This window comes from Bombina bombina, chromosome 6 (assembly GCF_027579735.1).
Source record: "Bombina bombina isolate aBomBom1 chromosome 6, aBomBom1.pri, whole genome shotgun sequence".
NCBI classification, from domain to species: Eukaryota; Metazoa; Chordata; class Amphibia; order Anura; family Bombinatoridae; genus Bombina; species Bombina bombina.
In genome coordinates, this window is record NC_069504.1 from 561111672 (window position 1) to 561125992 (window position 14321).

The 14321-nt window shown below is 41.0% G+C and overlaps 1 protein-coding gene across 4 annotated transcripts in view; it reads left to right on the top strand.

Moving 5' to 3' along the window:
• TCF12 (transcription factor 12) overlaps positions 1–14321 on the top strand; it is a 954287-nt gene that overhangs the window by 138457 nt on the left and 801509 nt on the right. The window lies entirely within an intron of this gene.

The window sequence follows — 14321 nt, forward strand, 5'->3', positions numbered from 1 at the left end:
CAGGACATCTCTGGAGGGCTCAAAAGGCTTCAAAGTCGTTTTTGAGGGAGGTAAAAAGCCACAGTAGAGCTGTGGCAGTTGTTGTGACTGTTTAAAAAAACAACAAAAAAAACGTTTTTGTCTTTTATTATTCCGTTTTGGGTATTAAGGGGTTAATAATCCATTTGCAAGTGGGTGCAATGCTCTGCTATCTTGTTACATACACTGTAAAAATTTCGTTAGTGTAACTGCCTTTTTTCACTGTTATTTCAAATTTTGACAAAATTTGTGTTTCTTAAAGGTGCAGTAACGTTTTTTATATTGCTTGTAAACTTGTTTAAAGTGTTTTCCATGCTTGCTAGTCTCATTGCTAGTCTGTTTAAACATGTCTGACACAGAGGAAACTACTTGTTCATTATGTTTGAAAGCCATGGTGGAGCCCCATAGGAGAATGTGTACTAAATGTATTGATTTCACCTTAAACAGTAAAGATCAGTCTTTAACTATAAAATAAATATCACCAGAAGATTCTGACGAGGGGGAAGTTATGCCGACTAACTCTCCCCACGTGTTAGACACTTCGCCTCCCGTTCAGGGGATGCACGCTAATATGGCGCAATCATGAATAATACCCTGTCAGAGGTATTATCCAGGTTGCCTGAATTAAGAGGCAAGCGCGATTGCTCTGGGGTTAGGAGAAATACAGAGCGCGCAGATGCTGTAAGGGCCATGTCTGATACTGCGTCACAATATGCAGATCATGAGGACGGAGAGCTTCAGTCTGTGGGTGACATCTCTGATTCGGGGAAACCTGATTCAGAGATTTCTAATTTTAGATTTAAGCTTGAGAACCTCCGTGTGTTGCTTGGGGAGGTATTAGCTGCTCTGAATGACTGTAACACAGTTGCAGTACCAGAGAAATTGTGTAGGCTGGATAAATACTATGCGGTACCGGTGTGTACTGATGTTTTTCCTATACCTAAAAGGCTTACAGAAATTATTAGCAAGGAGTGGGATAGACCGGGTGTGCCTTTTTCCCCACCTCCTATATTTAGAAAAATGTTTCCAATAGACGCCACTACACGGGACTTATGGCAGACGGTCCCTAAGGTGGAGGGAGCAGTTTCTACTTTAGCAAAGCGTACTACTATCCCGGTTGAGGACAGTTGTGCTTTTTCAGATCCAATGGATAAAAAATTGGAGGGTTACCTTAAGAAAATGTTTATTCAACAAGGTTTTATTTTACAGCCCCTTGCATGCATTGCGCCTGTCACGGCCGCAACGGCATTCTGGTTTGAGGCCCTGGAAGAGGCCATCCATACAGCTCCATTGACTGAAATTATTGACAAGCTTAGAACACTTAAGCTAGCTAACTCATTTGTTTCTGATGCCTTTGTTCATTTGACTAAACTAATGGCTAAGAATTCTGGATTCGCCATCCAAGCGCGTAGGGCGCTATGGCTTAAATCCTGGTCAGCTGACGTGACTTCGAAGTCTAAATTACTCAACATTCCTTTCAAGGGGCAGACCTTATTCGGGCCTGGTTTGAAGGAAATTATTGCTGACATTACTGGAGGTAAGGGTCACACCCTTCCTCAGGACAGGGCCAAAGCAAAGGCCAAACAGTCAATTTTCGTGCCTTTCGAAATTTCAAGGCAGGTGCAGCATCAACTTCCTCCGCTTCAAAACAAGAGGGAACTTTTGCTCAATCTAAGCAGGCCTGGAAACCTAACCAGTCCTGGAACAAAGGCAAGCAGGCCAGAAAGCCTGCTGCTGCCTCTAAGACAGCATGAAGGAACGGCCCCCTAGCCGGCGACGGATCTAGTAGGGGGCAGACTTTCTCTCTTCGCCCAGGCATGGGCAAGAGATGTTCAGGATCCCTGGGCGTTGGAGATCATATCTCAGGGATATCTTCTGGACTTCAAAGCTTCCCCTCCACAAGGGAGATTTCATCTTTCAAGGCTATCTGCAAATCAGATAAAGAAAGAGGCATTCCTACGCTGTGTGCAAGACCTCCTAGTTATGGGAGTGATCCATCCAGTTCCGCGGACGCAACAAGGACAGGGTTTTTATTCTAATCTGTTTGTGGTTCAGGTTATCAAAACTTCTAAATGCTTGCCGTGTTCTTCACTCCATTCCGCGCCCTTCGGTAGCTCAGTGTATGGAGGTAATCGGCTTAATGGTAGCGGCAATGGACATAGTGCCATTTGCGCGCCTTCATCTCAGACCGCTGCAATTATGCATGCTGAGTCAGTGGAATGGGGATTACACAGATTTGTCCCCTCTGCTAAATCTGGATCAAGAGACCAGAGATTCTCTTCTCTGGTGGTTGTCACGGGTACACCTGTCCAAGGGTATGACCTTTCGCAGACCAGATTGGACAATTGTAACAACAGATGCCAGCGTTCTAGGTTGGGGTGCAGTCTGGAATTCCCTGAAGGCACAGGGATCGTGGACTCAGGAGGAGAAACTCCTTCCAATAAATATTCTGGAGTTAAGAGCGATATTCAATGCTCTTCTGGCTTGGCCTCAGTTAGCAACTCTGAGGTTCATCAGATTTCAGTCGGACAACATCACGACTGTGGCTTACATCAACCATCAAGGGGGAACCAGGAGTTCCCTAGCGATGTTAGAAGTCTCAAAAATAATTCGCTGGGCAGAGTACCACTCTTGCCACCTGTCAGCAATCCATATCCCAGGCGTGGAGAACTGGGAGGCGGATTTTCTAAGTCGTCAGACTTTCCATCCGGGGGAGTGGGAACTCCATCCGGAGGTGTTTGCTCAGTTGATTCATCGTTGGGACAAACAGAGTTGGATCTCATGGCGTCTCGCCAGAACGCCAAGCTTCCTTGTTACGGATCCAGGTCCAGGGACCCAGAAGCGACGCTGATAGATGCTCTAGCAGCGCCTTGGTTCTTCAGCCTGGCTTATGTGTTTCCACCGTTTCCTCTGCTCCCTCGACTGATTGCCAATATCAAACAGGAGAGAGCATCGGTGATTCTGATAGCACCTGCGTGGCCACGCAGGACTTGGTATGCAGACCTAGTGGACATGTCATCCTTTCCACCATGGACTCTGCCTCTAAGACAGGACCTTCTGATACAAGGTCCTTTCAACCATCCAAATCTAATTTCTCTGAGACTGACTGCATGGAGATTGAACGCTTGATTCTATCAAAGCGTGGCTTCTCCGAGTCAGTCATTGATACTTTAATACAGGCACGAAAGCCTGTTACCAGGAAAATCTACCACAAGATATGGAGTAAATATCTTTATTGGTGTGAATCCAAGAATTACTCATGGAGTAAGGTTAGGATTCCTAGAATATTGTCTTTTCTCCAAGAGGGCTTGGACAAAGGATTATCAGCTATTTCCTTAAAGGGACAGATTTCTGCTCTGTCTATTCTTTTGCACAAGCGTCTGGCAGAGGTTCCAGACGTCCAGGCATTTTGCCAGGCTTTGGTTAGAATTAAGCCTGTGTTTAAACCTGTTGCTCCCCCGTGGAGCTTAAACTTGGTTCTTAAAGTTCTTCAAGGAGTTCCGTTGGAACCCCTTCATTCCATTGATATTAAACTTTTATTTTGGAAAGTTCTGTTTTTGATGGCTATTTCCTCGGCTCGGAGAGTCTCTGAGCTATCTGCCTTACAATGTGATTCTCCTTATCTGATTTTTCATGCAGATAAGGTAGTCCTGCGTACCAAACCTGGGTTTTTACATAAGGTGGTTTCTAACAAGAATATCAATCAAGAGATTGTTGTTCCATCATTGTGTCCTAATCCTTCTTCAAAGAAGGAACGTCTTTTACATAATCTGGACGTAGTCCGTGCCTTGAAGTTTTACTTACAAGCTACTAAAGATTTTCGTCAAACATCTACCCTGTTTGTCGTTTACTCTGGACAGAGGAGAGGTCAAAAAGCTTCGGCAACCTCTCTTTCCTTTTGGCTTCGGAGCATAATACGCCTAGCCTATGAGACTGCTGGACAGCAGCCTCCTGAAAGGATTACAGCTCATTCTACTAGAGCTGTGGCTTCCACCTGGGCCTTTAAAAATGAGGCCTCTGTTGAACAGATTTGCAAGGCCGCGACTTGGTCTTTGCTTCACACTTTTTCCAAATTTTACAAATTGCTTCTTCGGAGGCTGTTTTTGGGAGAAAGGTTCTTCAGGCAGTGGTTCCTTCCGCTTAATCCTGCCTTGTCCCTCCCATCATCCGTGTACTTTAGCTTTGGTATTGGTATCCCATAAGTAATGGATGATCCGTGGACTGGATACACTTAACAAGAGAAAACATAATTTATGCTTACCTGATAAATTTATTTCTCTTGTAGTGTATCCAGTCCACGGCCCGCCCTGTCCTTTTAAGGCAGGTCTAAATTTTAATTAAACTGCAGTCACCACTGCACCCTATGGTTTCTCCTTTCTCTGTTTGTTTTCGGTCGAATGACTGGATATGACAGTTAGGGGAGGAGCTATATAGCAGCTCTGCTGTGGGTGATCCTCTTGCAACTTCCTGTTGGGAAGGAGAATATCCCATAAGTAATGGATGATCCGTGGACTGGATACACTACAAGAGATCAGAATATCATTCCAAAAGGTCTGAAATTAAGGAAAAGTTGTACATTTGACCTAAGTGAACATTTACAGGCAGAATGGGATGATATTCTCAAAGAAGCATCAAAAGGATTGATTAGAGTTATCAAAAAATCTAGAAATGAAAGTATTGAACAGATCAATACTGAGATTTTAAATATTAAAGAAAAATTAGAGGTGGTAAAGGAAGATCAGGTCCTAAGAGATAGACAACAAGTAATTATTGAAAGATTGGAAAATGTAAAAAAAGAAATTATAATGATTAAATACAAGAAATTTGAAAGGGACATCACTGAATCATCTAACATTCAGGTAGAAGTAGAAAGGACTGATGTAGTGGAAGACCCTAATGTTCAAATGGAAGAAAATAAATCTTGGGAGAAAGTAAATAGGAGAAAGAATAATTATCAAAATAGAGCTTATAAACATAATGAAGAGGGATATGGAAGTCATAGGAACATGTATCATAGAAATAGGAATCAAGGATGGGGGAATCGTAATCAAGAAAGAGGATACAATCACTATAACAACCAATATAATGGGCAGAGTTATTTTAGGGGAAGAGAAAATTATTGGAGGGGAAACTATAATATGTACAGAAATGAAAACCAGGATGGTACATATAGGAATGGAAATCATAATAATAGGACATATAGGAATGGAGGATATTATGAAAGAGAAGAGGGGAGAGCCCCATATCAGGGAAGATTTGACCAACAAAGAGAGAGAGAGGACAGGAGGTGGGATAATCGCCAATTAGAAGTATCTACCTCTAATAGATTTACCCCCCTAAGTACCCAGGATACACATAAACATAATATTAATATCAATGGGAACGAAATTGATTTAACTAAAGAAAAGAAGGCTTTTTTAGGCCAAAGTCCCCTAAGGGAGGGACATCCATTACCCTTAAAAAATATGAAAGGACCAGAAAAGGAAGAAAAAATAGTAGAGGAGTTAGAGGAGTTAGAGGAGGAAGGAGAAAAAAAGGAAGCAAAAAGGCAGAAATAGAAGGAAGAAAAATAGGGATTTTTAATTTAAGTGAAAAAGTTTTAAGTAAGGAAGAAGAGAAAGTTTTAAATTTAGGATTATCTTTTGCACCGTCTAAAGCCATGAACAAGTTTGAAACCCACATCAATGTAAGAAAATATGTGAGAAATTTAACCCTCAAATGTTTTTTTCTAAAAAATCCCATTGAAAGATATTCAAACACACCGCATTAAAATTAAAGTCCAATTTTTACCCGAAAAACGATAAAGGAAGCAACCTCGAAACATTTGAAAAAATGGTTTTAGCTGATCTGCGAAAAAGTGAGAGTTTTAAAAATAAATAAAATTTAAGAAAAACTTGAATAAAAAAGATAGGGAAATACTAGAACAACTCCAAAATAACAATGACATTACAATTAAAATGGCGGACAAAGGAGGAGGCTTAGTAATTATGGACAGTAAAAATTAAATCAAAGAAGCAGAAAGACTTCTAAATGATAGGAAGACTTATAGAAGACTAGATATGGATCCTACAAAGAAGTTTATGACCAACCTAGTGAGAATATTGGATAAAGGGAAAGAAAAAGGGATTTTAACAGATAAGGAATACAGGGAGTGCAGAATTATTAGGCAAGTTGTATTTTTGAGGATTAATTTTATTATTGAACAACAACCATGTTCTCAATGAACCCAAAAAACTCATTAATATCAAAGCTGAATAGTTTTGGAAGTAGTTTTTAGTTTGTTTTTAGTTATAGCTATTTTAGGGGGATATCTGTGTGTGCAGGTGACTATTACTGTGCATAATTATTAGGCAACTTGACAAAAAACAAATATATACCCATTTCAATTATTTATTTTTACCAGTGAAACCAATATAACATCTCAACATTCACAAATATACATTTCTGACATTCAAAAACAAAACAAAAACAAATCAGTGACCAATATAGCCACCTTTCTTTGCAAGGACACTCAAAAGCCTGCCATCCATGGATTCTGTCAGTGTTTTGATCTGTTCACCATCAACATTGCGTGCAGCAGCAACCACAGCCTCCCAGACACTGTTCAGAGAGGTGTACTGTTTTCCCTCCTTGTAAATCTCACATATGATGATGGACCACAGGTTCTCAATGGAGTTCAGATCAGGTGAACAAGGAGGCCATGTCATTAGATTTTCTTCTTTTATACCCTTTCTTGCCAGCCACGCTGTGGAGTACTTGGACGCATGTGATGGAGCATTGTCCTGCATGAAAATCATGTTTTTCTTGAAGGATGCAGACTTCTTCCTGTACCACTGCTTGAAGAAGGTGTCTTCCAGAAACTGGCAGTAGGACTGGGAGTTGAGCTTGACTCCATCCTCAACCTGAAAAGGCCCCACAAGCTCATCTTTGATGATACCAGCCCAAACCAGTACTCCACCTCCACCTTGCTGGCGTCTTAGTCGGACTGGAGCTCTCTGTCCTTTACCAATCCAGCCAGGTGCCTAATAATTCTGCACTCCCTGTATATGTATATTAAACCACAATACCCCAAGATTCCAATATTTTATTTCTTAACTAAAGTTCATAAAAGCTTAACCAATCCACCCGGTAGACCAATAGTCTCAGGGATAGAGTTGATTACGGCGAATCTATCTGAGTATGTGGATAAATTCCTGCAGAAGTATGTGGTAAGCTTGGACTCTTACTTGAAAGACTCAACTAGGGTTTTAAGATTATTGAAAGATATTGAATGGGAGGAAGGGTTCTTATTGGCTACTTGTGACGTGTCGTCACTTTATACTAACAATAAACATGATTTAGGAATAGAGGCAGTTGAAAATTATTTGTCTAAGGATAAGGAAATAGTGGAAGAACAGAGAGATTTTATAATAGAAAGTATACGTTTCATCCTGGAACATAATTATTTTTTGTTTAATGGGAACTACTTTCTACAAATCGAGTTAACAGCAATGGGCACGAGATTCGCACTGAGCTACACAAATCTTTTTATGGGGGATTGAGAACAGAGGTTCCTCCAATTTGCTGAGCTTGGTGCGAGTCTCATGCTTTTTAAAAGATACATAGACAATATTTTAATTATCTGGCGAGGGAGTGAGGATACCCTTAAAGAATTATTTAACACAATGAATAGCGATGACAGAGGTCTTACCTTTACCTATGAAATTAATAAAGATAAAATAACATTCCTCGATTTAGATATAATGTAGATAAGGAAGAAATAATGACCAGGACACATTTCAAACCCACTGATTCAAATATTTATATTCATGCCACCAGCTGCCACTACTATAAGTGGAAGGAGAACATACCAGTTGGGCAATGTCTAAGGATCCGAAAAAACTGTTCAAAACTGACAGATTTTGAGGAGCAAGTAGCTGTGTTAGAGGGTAGATTTAAAGAAAGATGTTATAAAGAGGATAACATAAAAAGTGCTATAATGAGAGCTAGAAATACAGACAGGAATTCTCTATTGGAATATAAGAGGAAAGAAAATCAAGAAAAGGATGTGCTGGATGTGCCCTTTATTACTACGTATAGCGATGATCATGGGATCATCAAAAGAATTTTAAGGAAACATTGGCACTTGATAAAGAACGATCCAATTATTGGAGATAAATTGCCCCCGTATCCGAGAATGGTATATAAGAAAACCAATAATTTTAAATCAATACTGGCCCCCAGCGAATTTAAAAGGAAAAAAGTGAACAATGAAAATAGGGAAACAGATTTATGGAGAAAACAAGTTAGAGGTTTCTTTCCTTGCACAGCCTGCAAATCTTGTAGAAGTGGTATAAAAAAAAAAACATTGCAATTCCTGGCACAGACAAAGAATACATTATTAAGGATACAATTAGATGCAACAGTAAGGGGGTAGTATACATGCTACAATGTTCCTGCAATCTATTATATATAGGTGAAACAACCAGGATGCTCAGAGATAGAATTAGGGAGCATCTCTGGCACATAGAAAAAGGCAATTTGGAGACTCATTTATACCAACATTTTAGAGAAGTGCATAAAAATAATATAAAAGATTTTAAGTTTTGGGGCCTCTGCTTAGTGCGGAACAACTGGAGGGGAGGGAATTTTGAAAATAAACTTTTAAAGAAAGAGGCAGAGTTAATTTATAATTTTAATACCCTGTACCCTAATGGGTTAAACTCATTTTTTGACTTAATATTTTTAACATAATCTTTTTAACTTAATCTCCTTTTAACCCAATCCCTTTTAAAACTGACTTTTTAAATTAATATTCCATTTTTAAAAAAAATCCTACACAGTATGAATTATATAGGTTTCAAAAAAGATTTATCAGCTAATGTGTAATGCCTCACTTTAACTCTGTAATTTTTGGATACTTTTAGGATGGAGTCAGGACCATATGAATTATGAATATAGGAATAAGTGTGAAAGAATTTTTATTACATGTCTTATATATTTTATTTTTTATTTATTATTCTTATTTTTATTGTTATTTTTTTTTTTCAAATATCTTTTTATTGTTGTCCGGTAAAGCAATACACACATTCCAGTTATTACATTTTGTGCAGCCATCATGTCCAGTGACACGATTTACATTGCAGTTCATAAATGAAATACAGTATAACACAAAGTAATGTCACATTGTGGGGTGTAGAATATTTTCTTCTTTTGTCCACACTTTGTTTCTATCTTACATGATATCTATCTGGTCTGTGTGATTACACTTCCCCAACATAATCTTTTTCCATTATCTTTATCACAAATAAGTCTAAACCTATATTTAACCTAATCTAACTAATAACATTAATAAACCTAAAAATCTAATATTATTACTCTTGAGGCCCAGCGGAGGAGAGAAAAAAAAAAAAAAAAAAAAAGGGGAGAGAAGGGGAGGAGGAAAGGAGGGGAGTCATTCCACTTACGGAGTAATTGTCGTTTAAAATAAATGTGCCCACTCCCCTCTCAGTTCCGCTTCAGTAAAAAGAGTCCTTAAATGGGGCCAGAATCAGTCTCTGAATCTCCAATTCAATGGTAAGTATGAGTCTGCGCCATTTACGCAGGAATAAACCCAGCCTGTTCTGAACATCCATCCTACCATCCATTTGTTCCGTAAATATCTGTGTTCTAAGTAGGTTCCTAAAGCCCGCAAAGGAAGGGCCCTTCCTTATTGTCCAGTTTTTTAAGATACATTTTCTAGCTAACAGTAGTACTAGACTCAATACTGCGTCCTGTTGTCTGTGTTGTGTTTCCCAGTGTAAAAAGAGGATAGTTTCTGGACTGAGCGTGAGGTGTATCTGTAAGGACTTATTAATCCAGTATTGTATTTTATTCCAGTATTGTCTGACTGACGGACATTCCCACATATAATGTAAGAGAGTAGGGGCCTCTACTGCACATCTCACGCATTGGTTAGGACGCATAGGCACCCATTTGGCTAGTGTTCTTGGTGTGAGATAGGCCCTATGGAGGAAACGTATCTGGGATTCCCTGTACATGGCAGACAACGTGGCTGATTTAGTTCGTTCGAGGCCTCTTCTTATGTCGTCCCAAGTAATGCCCTCAATTCCTACACGGGACCACCCTGCTTGCACTGAGTCCCTTGTGCTCTGTGCTCTTGCTGTATGAGTGTTTGATAGATTTCCGATAGGGAAAACTTACCCATTGTGTACAGTGTTTGTGAAATGCGGAAGGGTGAACCCTCCCAAAATTCAGGTGCGTTCCGAGTTAGATTATTGATATAGTGGCGTACCTGTAGAAAGGCAAAGAAATGTGTTCTCGGTATCCCAAACTCTCTCTGTAAGGCACCAACATTTTTAACCTCTTTTGTTAGCGGGGTTAATAATTGTTTAAGTGATTTCAGTCCTTTCTGTTCCCAGACCACAAAGGGTGGGTTTCCGAACCCGCCGGGAAGTCTGGGTTTTTGACAATAGGCAGGTAGCTTGAAGCATGGCAGGATTTCTTCAGAAACTTATGAGCCTGATGCCAAGCCTTTAATGGTTCGCTGAATAACATATTAAGGCCCAGAGCCCTCACAGATCTCATGTTTGAGATGTGTGGTAGGTATGCCAGGGAGACGTCCCCCAAAACAGCCTGCTCCAGAGAGGGTCGACAAAAATGATGAGTTCCCACCTGCCAGTCCAGTACTAGGCGAATTAGGGCTGCCCAGTTGTACAACCTGAAGTCTGGCAAAGCCAGGCCCCCATTAAGAAAACCCATGCTCAATTTTTCCCTCGAGATCCGTGGCTTACCCCCCTTCCAAATGAAGCGGGTCGCTGCTGAGTTTAGCATTTTGACGTCTGCTTTGCTTAAGAGTAGAGGAAGCATAAGAAGCGGATAAAGAAGGGGGGGGAGTATCACCATTTTAAGAAGATTGATCCTACCTGAGAGTGACAAAGGAAGCGATCTCCAGCTATTCATCTGCGCCTGCAGTTTTGCGCATACAGGTGTCAAATTATTAGCGTATAGCTTGTTTGGGTTTGCAGAAATCTTAATGCCAAGATATGTGATATCATGTTTAGCCACCGAGAACGGAAATTCCCCGCTTGAGTCAACTTTTCTGAGGAGCCACAGGATCTCAGATTTATGCATATTGACTTTATAGCCTGAGAACCGGCCAAAGTCGGTGAGGGTTTCTAGTATATGCGGTATATATGTGTGGGGATTTTGTACAAACAAGAGCATATCGTCCGCATATAGCGCCAGATGCTGTGGGTGTCCTGCCAAATCTATGCCAGGAAAGACCTGTTTTAGCTTGATAGCCAGCGGTTCCAGGGCAATGTTAAAGAGGAGGGGTGATAAGGGGCAACCCTGTCGGGTTCCTCTATGTAAATAAATGTTTGCCGAGAATGTATTGTTAACTAGTATATTAGCAAAGGGGGCACGGTACAAATTTTTGATAAAAGTTAGAAAGGGGCCAGAAGCGAGCCTTAGCCATGGTGTAGAAAAGGTGGTCCCACTCCACTCGGTCGAAGGCCTTCTCTGCGTCAAGCGACAGCAGGAAGGCCTCTGTGTCATCTCTCACTACATCACTCTTCCTTTTGGTCCAAAAGTTTTGAATGACCTGTAGAACCCTACGAACATTGACCACTGACGATCTTGCATACATGAATCCCGTTTGATCCATGTGAATGATGTCAGGTAGTATAAATTTAAGTCTTTCTGCCAAAAGTTTAGTTAATATCTTGTAGTCAGAGTTTAGTAAAGAGATTGGCCGGTAGGACTCTGGTAGAACGCTGTCCTTCCCCGGCTTGGGTATGAGAGTGATATATGCCGCGGAGAATTCCGGTACCGGTGCTTTCTCCCCCTCGAAGTAAGTAGTGTATAAACTCGCCAGTGTCGTGGAGACCTGATCCTTTAGGAGCCGATAGAATTCTATCGGTAATCCGTCCGGGCCTGAGGCTTTGCCCAGCGACATGGACATTATCGTTCTCTGGATCTCCTCTTCCCCTATGGGGGCATTTAGTTTCTCCAGTTGAGAATCTGAGATCTGTGGAAAGTTGATATTTTCCCAAAACGTATCTTTTAGTTCGGCGTTTGGGGAGCCCTCACTGGCATAAAGAGTGGTATAATAAGACGCGAATGTTTCAGCTATTGAATCAGCGTCTTTCACTAATTTTCCCTGCCTTTTCATGGCTGGGATATGTTTGGAGGATGTGTTCATATTCACTAACGCTGCCATGAGCTTCCCTGACTTATCCCCAAATCTATAATATTTACCCCTGGTTCGCAGGAGAGCCTGTGAGGCCTGGTTGGCCAGTAAGGCATCATATTCCTTTTTTGTGTCAATGTAATTGCGGTAATTGAGACTAGAGGGGGTCGCACAGTAGGTGCAGTAAATCTCCGCTAGACGATCTCTCAGTTTCCTAAGTTTTTCGGTGGATTGCTTTTTCCTGCGTGCCAAGTAGGCAACAATGTTGCCCGACAAGACAGCCTTAGCGGTTGCCCAGAATAGTTCCGGTGAACTTATATGCTGTGCATTGTTTACCCGGTAGTCATCCCAACAATGAGTTAGGTGGCTCTGGAATTCCTGGGAATACAGTAAGTATTTTGGGAATTTAAGGGTTCGTCTATTGCAAACCGACGGGTTCTTATCTATGAAAAGCGCTATGGGTGCATGGTCTGAAACCGCCACTTCCCCAATTTTGGTGTCTATGGTACGTGTAATGAGAGAGTTTGAAATTAGAAACATATCTATGCGGGACATAGAGGGTGATGCACGTGATGCACAGGTGTAATCTTTCCCATCAGGGTTCAGTTGCCTCAATATGTCCACCACGCCCAGGGAGTTCTCCAGTAGAGCAAAATTATCCTTTTCAAATTTTTCTGAGATTTTAGCCGTCTTTCTAGGTTTCCCGCTATGTGTCCCTCTTAACCTATCACAAAGGGGATTAGGAGTGAGATTAAAATCACCCCCCAGTATAATGTGTGTACCCAGGTAGGGAGAGAGGACTGTTACAATGTTATTCCAAAACCCCCTATCTTTTAAGTTCGGGGCATAGATGTTGCAAAGTGTATAGGTTTGCTCTGCAACACATATTTGCACTATTATATATCTGCCTTCCGGGTCTTTGAGCACTTCCCTAACCTCGTGTTCAAGTCTTTTACCTAGGAGTATTGCGACCCCCCTACTGGCAGAGCTATATGAGGCGTATTCAACCCTCCCCACCCAGTCAGATCTCAACTTCTCATGTTCTGCATCTAAAAGATGCGTGTCTTGAAGAAATGCGATCTCTGCTTTTTTTTTTTTTCTCCTAAGCTGTGTGAGTATTGTTTTTCTTTTTATTGGGGAATGAATGCCCCCAATGTTCCAGGAATAGACGTTAAATTTTAATGTTTAACTGGATCCTGTATCTTGTTTTGGGATCTGTATATAAATATGTGAATAATGTCCCAAGTGTGAGGGTATGAAAGGGGAAGGATAGGAGGGGGAAGAGAGGGCAAAAAAAATAAAAAAATAATTTCTCACTGTAGTGGTCAGACTCCCGGTTCAGTCCTCCACCACTATGAACCACCGCCAGGCCTCTACTAGCATCTCTAAGTAACAGTAGTTCTAAAATGAAGAAACATAGAAGAATTGTTACCCTGACATATTTCGTGAACTGTTTAACATGCATGTGGAGAAGCAGTAGAAGAACAATAAGAACTTTCATACAGGTTGTAATAGATTCCATAAGTCGGACTATGTCCAAGTGAGTTATAACCTGTAAATAATGCATATAGACATATGTGTTCAAAAACTATGAAACATTTAACAGATGGATTGCTTCGTTCCAATAACCAAGCGAGCATATTAGATCTCTCATCAGCACTGTACATTCTGACCTAACCTGTGCTTGGGGTGTAATTAGGAACGGAGGGTTATAAAGGCTTACATCCCATCCGAACTCACACATAAATGATCCTTCTCCTTTGCTTATGCGTTCTAAGTGCCCTGAACCTTGAAAGTAACCTATGGTAACATACAACAATATAAAACTCCAACTTAAACTTAACTTCAAAGCTCTGGGTCCGCGTGTAACCGCAGACCCATTGTCAATTATTTCAGTGGCCATCAGGACAGACTATTTGATTTGAAACCTAGGGTGAGTCCCTATTTAAGTAAGATGTCTCAGACTCTTATTCCGCTACAGTTTCAACCCTCCTCCCCTCTTGGATGATTCTGGCGTGGGCTGCGTGGGGGGCCCCCCCCATCTTCTAGGAAATTTTGAGCTGCAGTGGGGTTGTCAAAAAATTTTGGGCCTCTGGGGGTCATAATTTTAAGCCTAGCTGGGTATAGCAGG